Below are 12,501 nucleotides of genomic sequence, written 5' to 3' on the forward strand. Positions count from 1 at the left end.
AGCTTACATATAGGAGGGGAAATGTGTGATCTTTTACTTGTTGAATCTCACTCATGTCACTTAACATGATGTTCTTCAGTTTCATGCATTTACTTGCAAACTGCATAATTTCATTCTTTTTCATGGCTGAATAAACCTCCATTATGCATATACACCACATTTTCTTAGTTTATTCATTAATTGTGGACCACCTGGTTTGTTTCCAAAGCTTGACTATTGTAAATCGTGCTGCAATAAAGAAGGGTATGCAAGTGACTCTATCACATTCTGGAGCACATTTCTTTGGAAAATGCCTAAGGAGTGATATCACTGGATCAAATGGTAGTGCTATTTTGTTTTTTTTGAGAGATCTCCATATTGTGCTCCATAGTGGTGTAGCCCTAAATAATATTTTACAACATAAACTTAATGATAATTACATTTGTTTAGATTATCCTTCCTTTAATACATAAAGGAACTACATTTTTATAGCAGAATAATTTATAGAAAATGACGTATAATAGAATGGTGATGAGTAGTGCAGGCTGTAGCGTCAATCTTCTGGGCTCAAAGATGAGTTTTTCTGTAACCAGTGGAGTGATCTTGAAAAGTTTTGCAATTTCTGTGTACCCAGTTTAGTCATTTATGAAACATTATTATCAAATGCACTTATAAAGAGTAGAAGTAGACCTCAAATTTTTCTATGAATAAAATAACTTATTCTGATGCAATGGATGTAAAAACTGTAAGATATATGGAAAATTTTTAAGTCTTTTCTGAAACAAAGAAAAGATGAATTTCCATTGCAAGAGATTCAAATTTGTTTACCTGAAATGTCCATTTACCAGCAAGCTGGTTAAACATAAAATGTTAATTATATCTAAATCTTGCATATTTTTGGACGTGGTTATTATGAGTAAAATGTATTAGTACTATTACCTACCAATCAGTTCTTTGGAACCAAAAGAGTCTTCATATTTTGTCATGGTGCATTGCATTCTTTTCTCATAGTATATTTATATTATATGCCACTTTAACATGGCAATATGAACCAAAGAATTATAATTTTAATGATTTCAAACAGCATTTAATAAAATTATAGTATGCAATGAAGTATTTAAATTATAGGGCAAATGTAAATAAGTCTAATTTATCATCTTGCTTTTCTATTGTAATCATTTAACATTGTGAAAATTCTTCATGGTCTATATGAAAAATAAGATAAAATAATCTTAATTTAATGACTTTAAATTTTTTTCAAATTAAATCCTGTCTACAACATTATTATTTTAAGCATTTTTGCCAACAGAAATTGACAGTATGAATTTTTTAAATCACAGAAATAAATGAAAGGAAAGTAAAACTAGATGTTATTAAAATAATTAGAAATGTAAAAATGGATTATGAATACATAAAATGACATAAGGTATTTATAGGACCAGTAAGAACAGTACAATATTAATTTGTACTGTTATTTTCAATTACAAGTAAAAATGATAATAATATCAACAGTATAGCTTGTAGACTACACAAATGACACATCCAAAAGCAGTCACAGTTCTTTTGTATGGTATTGATATCATATAAGGTAAAATCTTGAAATAAGACAGTAGAGAAATTTCATACATTTCAAAATAGTGAAAAAATTACTTGGAAGTTTTGAAATTCCACATAATTTAAAATTAACTGCCAAATAGAGAAGTTGTGCTTTTAACACTGAGAAAGCATTTAGGGAAAAGGACAACAAAATTTTATGCAAACAACATTAATATAAATTTCAAATATATATCATTTATAAAATTATATTTCCTTACAACAATATACATATTGAGTTTTACAAAAGTTAAAAAAGAAATACGTTAGGTAATCAATACTTCTAAAACAGCCATTATATAGCAGAGAAAATTAAAACTTCAATTTTAGAACATGTCAGTAAAATTTCAAAAACAGAGGAAGCTTTAGTACTTGGACAAAAATTGTAGGATGCCAGTAAATATTGACTGTAAATTCTTTGTTATGTAGCTTTTCACCACTAAGAATGTTAAAAAAGTGAGGCAAATATCTAATTTAGAGTTCATTTTTGAAGAATATTGCAAAGCTAAAGGAATCAGGCGGAAGGCAATGAAATTTTTTACCAAAGCTTTTTTTTTTCTTTTTTTGTTGTTGGTGTATTAGGATTAAATTCAGAATCTCACATTTGCTAGGCATGAGATCTACCACTTGAGCTACTCCACCAGTCCAAATTCTTGATATTCATGAAAATTTGTTTTCATGATTCCAGCAATAAACATAAACATAAGAGGTCTCACTGCACGAAGATTTTTAAGTTGACAAATTTCAGGTTCAAAGCACTGTAAAATGAGACTCACGATTTTGCTACTTACTGAGAGCACATTCATATCACAGATTTCATTGACAAATATATCACCAAAAGTTACAGTTTTAACTGAACTGCAGAAAGTTCTGTACAGGAAAAAGCAGGAACTCATCGTCATAGGACAGGTACAGATATGCACTTATAATTACTGACAGAGAACATGTTAACTGTCACAGTTTTTCTCTTCATAACTTTTTGTATTTTCAAATTTGTCTCCAATATTAGCACCTATCATTTTTCTATAACTCATTTCTACTTCAATGGCTTAATTTATTCTAGATACAAATAAACTGCTACTTTCCCTTTGAAATATTTTTATGTTCATGAATTAAACCCACTGACCTTAATTTGTAAAACAATGGTTCATATTCTTCAGAAGGCATGTTCATTACAATATTGCAGGAATGTAAGTCTTGCAATGATAATGGCCAGCATTCATGGTTATTGCCTTAAATACAACACATCCATCCTCCAATCACATGGATTTGGAATTATAAATTACTTTTTGTTCTAGAGAAAGCTAAAATTTAAACTTTCAGTGACTTATTAATGCTTGTACATCTAAAAAGGCATTTCTGATTTTAAAGTGAATGAATTCTGAAACATGCATCATACTTCCAAAATGTATATATCTTTTTCATTTTCAGTACTGGGGCTTGAACTCAGGGCCTTTAACTTGAGCTATTCCACAAGCCCTGTTTTTGTGAGGGGTTTTTTGACATAGGTTCTCAAGAACTATCTGCCAGGGATGGTTTTCAACTGCAATCCTCGTGATCACCGCCTCCTGAGTAGCTAGGATTACAGAAGTGAATCACCAGAGCCCAACATATAAAATGCAAATAAAATTTTAATAAGAAAATTCTATAAAATTGCAATAGATGAGGGATATTCTATGAGATACTTTTAAGAATTATATCATATTTCTTATTTTGAATATTATTTCCCATAAAATCACATGTATTTAGTCATTAAATTTATACTTATTTTACGATTGTAAATCATAATATGGAATATTAAAAACATGTTCCTGCATATGTCCAAAACAGAATTACATGAATATATGTGTGCTCCACAGAAATATAAACACCAACAAATCAATTGTTTTTAGAGTTCATGTCCAACAGGAAAGAAAGATGATTTTAAATGTTTAATAGCACTGTTATTTTAATTGCTGGAACCCAGCTTTCTAAATGACTCTAATGAAAGTATTTTTCACTTCTTTGTTTCTAAATCTATAAATGCGAGGATTCAGCATGGGGATCACAGTGGTGTGACAAAAAAAGAAAAAACAAAGAAGCCACTTGATCCTTTGCCAAGGAGTAGGACTTCTTTCATTTTAAATAAGTAAAGATCATAGTGCTATAAAAGATGGTGACTCTCAGGAAATGGGAGGCACAGGTAGAGAAGGCCTTTTGCTTTCCTGAAGTAGAATTAATTTTAGAATAATATAGAAAACAGACACGTAGGACAAAAATATTTTGATGAGGGACACAATTATGGTAAAACCAGCAAAAATGCATATCACAATTTTCCTGTTAGATGTGTCACCACAAGAGAAGCTAAAACTGGGGATATATCACAGAAAAATTGATGGAGTACATTGGAGTTGAAGTAATGCAATCTTCTCATGCAAATCATCTTGATAGAAGTATCCATAAAGCCAATCATTTACAGCCCATTGAAGAGGGCACAGCACAGCCTTGTGGACATAAGAACTGGACAGTGTAGTAGATTTCAGATGGCTATATGTCTATCATAGGTCATTGAGGAAAGAAGAACACATTCAGCAGCACTACACAGGACAAAAAAGTATGTCTGTGTGAAGTATCCTATGAAGGAAATATTCTTGTTGGAAGTCACTAAGTTCCCTAAGGTTTTAGGAGTGATGAAATTTGAGTAACAGAGGTCAAAAAATGACAGCTGACTGAGAAAAAAATACACAGGTGTCTGAGGTTAGAGATCCAGGGAAATGATCAATACCATCCCTATGTTCACAAGCACAGTGACCAGGTATATCAGGAGAAAGAGCACGGGGAGCAGCAGCTGGATCTCTTCAGAGTCTGTCAGTCCCATCAGGATGAAGTCAGGCACATGTGTTGTTCCAAATAATCTTACTGCAGTGTTGTAAACTGTTTAGAAATCAGTTTATGCTAGCTCAAATGACTGTAGAATATTTTTTTATTATATGAGTTCTCCTATATTTTTATAAGAAGTAGAGTTGGTTTCTTAATAAATTTACAGACTATCACTGAAATAATTGATTTTGAGATATAGATATGGATAAAAACTGACATTTGGATATAACACATTTAGCATACTATGTAAATAGATTGAACTTGAAACTGTTCTAAGGCCTTTCCATTCTTAACATATTTAATCTACATGAAATATTATATATCACCTAGATATTTTCAAATAAGCGGAATAGTGAGGAAATTCCAAAGCCATTTACCTGTAACCAGTGTCAATGCATGCTGATTCTGTGATTTTATCAAGATAGTTTGATTCCAAACAGCATATGCATATTACTATATTCCTGATTATAATGACTTCAAAATCCTGAACAAAATACTGGATATATAATGGACAAAGATATAAAAACACTTTAATGTGTCATTTACTGTTTGTAACATTCATAAACTCTAAGTAAATTTAACTTCAAGGGGACTAAGGGAGAACATAGACCACATATAAGTGTTTATATCCAGAAGATGAAATATCTTCCTAACTTGGTACTGCAGAATCAAATTTCTGCTAGGATTATATTTTCAAAATATTCAGACTGCTTTCAGATTCCGTATCTATCAATCCTACATTTCTATTTCCACAAATACTAACAATACTTATAATAAAGCTCAAATGATATGAATATTCTTATAAAAATTCTGCATCATTTTATGTGATCTAAAATAATTCAATTTTAAGAATACTTACTGTGAGACAAATGTGGCAGAAAAAAACTTTCTTGTAATATTATATACCCCAACATTTATGAGGTTCAATTTTTTGCCAGAATAGTATATGAAATCCATTTCAGGAGGTGAAAAAAATTCTGTAATGGAGCAGTTCTGGTCCCTGACATAGTTATCTTTATATTTTTTATTCTAAGGCAAGTTAAATGAGCCTTGAAATTTTGTTCAATTTGTTCAAATGAAATATTTACCACAAAGGTGATTCTCAAAAGAATCCCAAGGAGCTGGAGCTACTGTGAATATATAATCAATGGAGTGTGTGCCTTGCCTTTCAGTCTGATAAGGCCTGGGTGCCTCATTTAATGGTCATGGGGTCAAAAAAAAAAGTTTGTCATCCTCAGGCACCAATTTCCAAGGAAAATGACTTGATACATTTTCAAGGACAAAAATTTTAAGAACTAAATGAGCATAGGCTTTGTCTTTCATGTAGATGCTTCATGACAAAGAAAATGATCAGTGGATCTCTGCTTGGTGTATTGATTTTTAAAAAATAGTTTTAAATTGACTCATAATCATTACCTAAATATATGTAGTAAAATATTTACATAGCATAGGGCTTATATCAAGAATAATTTAGTGATACAAAGAAAAATTTTTTGGAAAAACATTATTTTATGACTGATAGTATCAAGGATGGTTGGTGAAATTTTCATCATGAAATACTTTATTTTTTAAAATATTTTTATTGTTGTGCTAGGTAGGGGTACATACAATATATTAAATACATCATACTTGAATGCACTACCTCCACTGTTGTCCTTTATTCCCCCTCTCCTGATTCCCAGAGCAGTTTCAACAGGTATCCTTTTTGCATTTATATACATGGGTAAACATTATTTGCCCTGTGTTCATCCTCCTACCCTTTGAAAGCCTCAATCTAGAGATAAAATTGTTGTTGAAAAAATAGTACAGGTAGCTTCTTTCCTTACTGGCACGGAGCCCTGCTGAGCTGACTGGCTGGCCTGGTTCCCAGAGGCAGGCAGACTGCCCTGAGCAGGCAGAGAGGGGAGGGTTGGGCTGGCCAGCCGGTGGGAAATGATGCCAGACTGCTGCTGGCCCCCAACTGCGTGCAGTAGAGCCCACTATTGACTTTTGACTAGTAGAAGTTGTAAGTGTAATTTAAAAATCTGTTATAAAAACCATGGGAAGACAGAGGCAGGAGGATCTGGAGTGCAAGCCCAGTCTGGGTACATAGCAAGACCCTGTCTCAAGAAAACCAAGGGCTGGGCTGGTAGATCAGTGGTAGAGTGCTTTGCCTACCATGCACAGGCTCTAGGTTCCATGCCAGCAATGGAAAATAAAAATGATAAAATCTATATGGACAGTTAGGGAAATTATAAGAGCGTGAACTGTGAGCTCACCAAGCAAAGATTAGTGTAGACTTTGTCTTTATAAGATGAACTTGAAGAAACAAGTTGCAGTTCAAGTTGGAGTGAAGGGCTTGCGTTGTTGCTCTATACCTGGTTGTTGCTATTTGCATTCCTTTTCTGAGCCTACATTTTCATAAGCTTTTCATCAGGCATATCTTGCACACTTGTGCTTCAAGACAGAATTTATGCCATCCCCATAGACAACTGGCTTGTCTGTTCTGCCTTCTCTCCATGATTATATCTACTGCCTCATCTTGACTTATTAGAAAAAACTACAAAAATAAATGTTTCGTGGTTTATTTAGAAAATAATACAGAAAATAATGCTGTTTTTTTGAAGAAAAAATTTTATAATTATAAAGTGTGAGTTTTCTGTAAGTTGAGGTACATTATTTTTGGTGGGGTCAAAACACATTCTTGTGGGAAATATTCTTAATACATTTAATAATGAGCACAATTTTCATGAAAATGAAGTGTTTTGTGACTTTTGATATGTGTTTTACTACTCAAGGTATAGGAAAACATTTTAATTAAAAGTAAGAAGTTATCAAATGTGGCAATTACCTGACTTGTTAATGTTATGAATCCTGATACGAACTGCCAGAGTTGGGGATATTCTTTCTGGTTAATATGTAAATGAATGAATTTAATTGCACAGCCAAAAAAAATGAAAGAAAGAAAAAATAATAGAAAACACCAAAATTCAAAGCGAATGAAAGCAATTCGAAACTTAATATTTTTAATGTGATTTCCCTTAAAATGTTTCCCTTTTGCATTTGTACATACATATAGATGTGCGTAATTATTATTTTACTACATATTCAGTATCATGCTAATTTTACAGCTAGAACTTTGTTGGTAACCAAAAGCCACAGTCTGACAGGGAGACTGTGGCTTAATGGCATTCAGACAAGGTCAGAATCTGCAGGTGAACTACGTCTCTCATGGTAGAAAGGAGTGCTAAATGGTTTCTCTTGACTCAAAAAAAAGTTTATACTTATTCAAGGACTCTGGCAATCAGAATACAGGGTGGCAAACACAGAAAGGTTATAACTAAGTCAGAGTGTTTTTGATATTTATGTCTCTTCCTCTTTTGTATAAAGCTTGCTGAAAAAAACAAAATTTTGCCAGTTGGTCATTAGCCTTCTGGCTCTCTTGATATGTGTATTGTCTGTTCATTTCTTCCCTGAGCCCTTTTGGGTCAAGGACCTCTGAAATCGTGACAAAACTTTGTAATAAATCATGACTTTTGCTATGTTTTCCTTTTATAAACACACTGTTTCATCTGGTTTGTTGTTGCTGGTGTAACATCAGTCAGCAAATGAACTGAGAGTTCGTCAGGTAATAAACACACATTTTAATGCATCACAAAGAATGTGCCGATTCTCTGTTCTATTTTATATTGTCACCTACTCACTTGCACACAAAAATCGTAAAGTGTGTTTTACTTTTTTATTGTAATTGTTTCATTTAATAAAAGAAGAATGACTACTCAAGAGGTTGAAAATGGGATCATCCTTCTAGGCCAACCCAGGGTAAAAGTTTTTGAGACCCCATTCAACCACTACCTTAGTGTGGTGGCATGCACTTGTCATCACAGCTACTGCAGGAAACATAAATAAAAGAATGACTGTCTAAGCCAGCTCATGGAAGAAGCAAGACACTGTCTCCAAAATAACAGTACAATAAGACTTAGAGAAGTAACTCAAGTGATATACCACCTGCACAGCAAATGACAAGCTCTCATATGCAGAATATAGACCTAGAAATAATGTGACACAATTTTTAAAGAAAGGCTATTTGGTGGTTGGAACCATCAGGAGGGTGATTAGGAAAAGGCCTATGTGATGGAGGATGAAAATGAGGTTTGCAGAGATGGGAATTTAAAAGGAGTAATAGGTTAAATTTTATCAAAGTACATTATATTCATGTATGGAAATATCATAATGAAATGCCATAGTACTATTATTTTACAGTTAGAAAAAGAAGAAAAACATAGTGTATGGATTGAGAGAAAGATCTTTGCCAGTTAATAATATGACAAGGAATTAGTATAGAGAATATATAAAGAACTCCAAAAATAAACTAAAAGACCAAATAACTCAATCAATGAATGTCCAAATGAATTCAATAGACAGTTCTCAAAAAAATATGAATTGTTAATAAATATATTTAAAAAGTCAACAGTCTTAGTTATTAGGAAAAGGAGAACCAAACTGCATTGATTTTCTATCACACCTGAGTCAGAACACCTATCATCAAGAAAGCAAACAAAAAAATATTGGGGATGCTACAGGGATGAAGAAATACATTTTGTTTTCTATCTCTTCATTGATTTTAGATTGGGCAGTCCACATCATATGTGATTGATTTTGCCATTGTGCAACAAACTCATGTGTTTGAATATAAGTCTGTATTGCTACTCCTGCCATAGCAGCCATAGCAGCTATGGCAATCAGACCAACTACAGCAAGAATAATCCATTTGACAAATCTTTTTGATCATGTTAATAATTTAGATACTACTTTAGTCATTAAATCTTTTAAGGGAGAGTGTTGCCATTCTCTTGTTAAGTTTACAGGCAACGAGACATCTCTTTTTGCCCTTAACATAAACAATGCTTGAAAGGACCAATTAATAGACAAAGAAATGTTAACACAGCTGTATAATTTGCAATCAAAGCAGTCGACACTTTTTAGAGTAAAATTAAAACTAAAAGTTCCAAGAGCTAAGACATATGGTAAGCTGACACATGCTTTCCTGTAAAAGGATTCATTTTAATCAAAGCTATAATATAAAAAAAAGCAGGAATATTTGCTTCTGGAAAAGTTTCCTTTCCAATAGGTCATCGGTTTTCCTGGGCCTGACAATTCAAAGAGGAACCCATAATGTTTCAGGGGATCTATACTTGTAGAAACACAAGTATAACCTTTGCCCTTTTTAAGTAAGAGCCCAGGTAACCAAGAGGTAAAAGATTTAAACCAAATCGGGACTTGTATGTCCAGCAAAGAGGGAGGTTCACCAAAATGTTTATCTGCTGCAGTCAAAACATCACCCTGAGGTAAATTTAAATTTTTAAACTGAAAAGTGTTAATGTTAAGGTGTCTCAAGGAGTTCCCCCTTTTTTGTTTTTTAACAATTGTATTTTTAAAGTTTTATGTACCCTTTTAACGATAGCTTGTCCTTGTGGATTGTAAGGGAGGCCAGTGACATGAACAATGTTTCATTCCACACAAAATTGTTTAAATCAGCGACCTGTGTACTCAGCTCAATTTTCTGTTTTAATTTTTGAGGGTACTCCTTTAACTGTAAAGCATTGTAAGAGAGAGGCAATGAAAGCATGAATATTTTCATGATGTTGCAGAACAGCCCAAATGAATTTAGAGTGGGTATCAATAAGAACATGTAAATATGGTGGCTGTGGATAAAAGGCAATGTGAGTTACATCTATTTGTCATAATTTATTAGTATGTAGACCTTGAGGATTAGCACTGGATGGGTGAGATCTACAATGTAAAGGAGCATATATAGGACAGGATTTGATTATATCATGAGTGGTACATAGAGGAATTTTATAATGCACATGTAATCTGTTGGCATTAGTATGTAAATGTTGATATTCTTTTTCAGGGGATGAAAACACTGCACATGTAAGTTTATCTGCAATATCATTCCCTCACACTAGAAGGCCGGGCAGATTAGAATGAGCCCTAATATGAGTAACATATAAGGGATAAGTACATGTTTGTATTAGCTGTTGTAATGCGGATAATAATGTTTTCATAACTTTATGAGTAGTAGAAATAAGGGCAGTTTCAATAGCAGGAAACAGCTCTACTACATAAGCTGAATCTGAGACAATATTTAATGGTTTATTTGTAACTTTTTATAATAAATAAATCAGAACTGCTAATTCTACCTGTTGTGCAGAAGAATAAAAAGCGAGAGCACACAAGGAAGGGGTGAGGATAGGTAAGACACCTAAAAAACTAGCTAGCATTTGTTGCCCTTAACGCAGAGAAACTAAAGCAGATACCTTAAGGCAACTGAGGCCAATAGGAAGAGGGAAACAGGAACTAGAGAAAAGGTTAGATCAAAAAGAATTAACCTAGAAGGTAACACCCACACACAGGAAATCAATGTGAGTCAATGCCCTGTATAGCTATCCTTATCTCAACCAGCAAAAACCCTTGTTCCTTCCTATTATTGCTTATACTCTCTCTACAACAAAATTAGAAATAAGGGCAAAATAGTTTCTGCTGGGTATTGGGGGGGAGAGGGAGGGGGCAGAGTGGGTGGTAAGGGAGGGGGTGGGGGCAGGGGGGAGAAATGAACCAAGCCTTGTATGCACATATGAATAATAAAAGAAAAATGAAAAAAAATGTTGGAATCACATTAAAAAAAAGAAGAAGAAGAATTGGTTTGAATATTTCATGTAAATCAGGTCCATGTATGCCTCTTTTACTGGATGATGATCCATCTATATAATAAACTGAGGCATGAATTACAGGATGTAATTTTACTATAGTGTTAACAATAAATGGAGTTCATTTAAAAAAAATTCCACAGCTTACCTGCCATGTAATGATTACCTATATATCCATAATAATTGCTTATACTGTTACTTAAATTATCATTAAGAGGTAACAGATTTTTTAAATGTTTATTAGTAAGGGGTAAAATAATGAGTTGCGGATCAAATCACAGAATCTGTAGACATCTTGCTGTTCCCTGTATAATTAAAGAGGATATTAGATCGATATATGAAGCTAAAACTTTAATTTCTTTTTTGTTTTAAATATAACCATTCTAAAGGAGAGTTCTCTTGTGCTAAAATTCCTGTAGGAGAATATGGAGAAGCAAATATTAACAGAGAGAAAGGTTTTAGAGGATTAAATCTTCTTAGAAAGGCAGTCCATAACAGTGATTCAAAAAATTGTTATTCATTTTTAGCAGCACGTGTTAAAGTTTGAGGGTTGTCCAGTGCGGTTTCACCTTCTAAGATATAAAGGAAATTAGTGATTTTATAATTTGTTCTACCTAAAGAAGGATGAAGCCAATTAATGTCTCCTAGTAACTTTTGGAAATCATTTAGAGTTTTTAATGGATGTCTTCATATGGCAGATTTATGAGGATGAACGATGAGTCGTTCAACTGTATGACCTAAATATTGAAAAGGAGTAGTACTTTGTATTTTTTCAGGAGCTATTACCAATCCTCTGACTTGTAAAGCTTTTTGTGTGGTTTTAAAATTTTTATATAATTGTTTAGAACATTCATGAGAGATTAAGATATCATTCATATAATGAATGATATATGGATCAGGAATTGTCACTCTTATAGGTTGTATTATTTTCCCTACAAAATACTAAAACATAATGGGGGAATATAAGCTGCTAGTAAAGAACCACTCTTCGTTTTTGAGCCTTTGTAAGGGTAAATGTGTAAATGATGCATTTCACCCTCTGTGCTTTCTCCCTCAAGGAGCTCATTCCAATCTTCATTCTTGGGAAGACAGGGATAGAGAGCAGTATCAGGTGGAGGGGCCATGGCTAGAGCTGCCATGGCGAGCAACAGTGGTTAACTTTTGGTTTCCTCTGGCACAGTAGAGCCATGGCTAAAACATTTTTTACTTTCTTTAATGACCTTTTCCGTATCTCCTTCATCTAATTCATATTTATGAAGGGATGCAACAGTGCATTTTTCTAAATTTTCTTCCCTTCTGTCTCCCCAAGTATAAGAATTACAGATTTAACAAGAGCCCATGTTATCCAGAAATGAACAGGTATCTTTTCTCCCTGTCT

General features: G+C 33.2%; 1 pseudogene; it reads right to left on the reverse strand.

Moving 5' to 3' along the window:
- Positions 1–3,542: 3,542 nt before the first annotated feature.
- LOC109679478 (olfactory receptor 8H1-like) lies at positions 3,543–12,262 on the reverse strand (annotated as a pseudogene).
- Positions 12,263–12,501: the final 239 nt, after the last annotated feature.

Source organism: Castor canadensis, chromosome 1 (genome assembly GCF_047511655.1).
Source record: "Castor canadensis chromosome 1, mCasCan1.hap1v2, whole genome shotgun sequence".
NCBI classification, from domain to species: domain Eukaryota; kingdom Metazoa; phylum Chordata; class Mammalia; order Rodentia; family Castoridae; genus Castor; species Castor canadensis.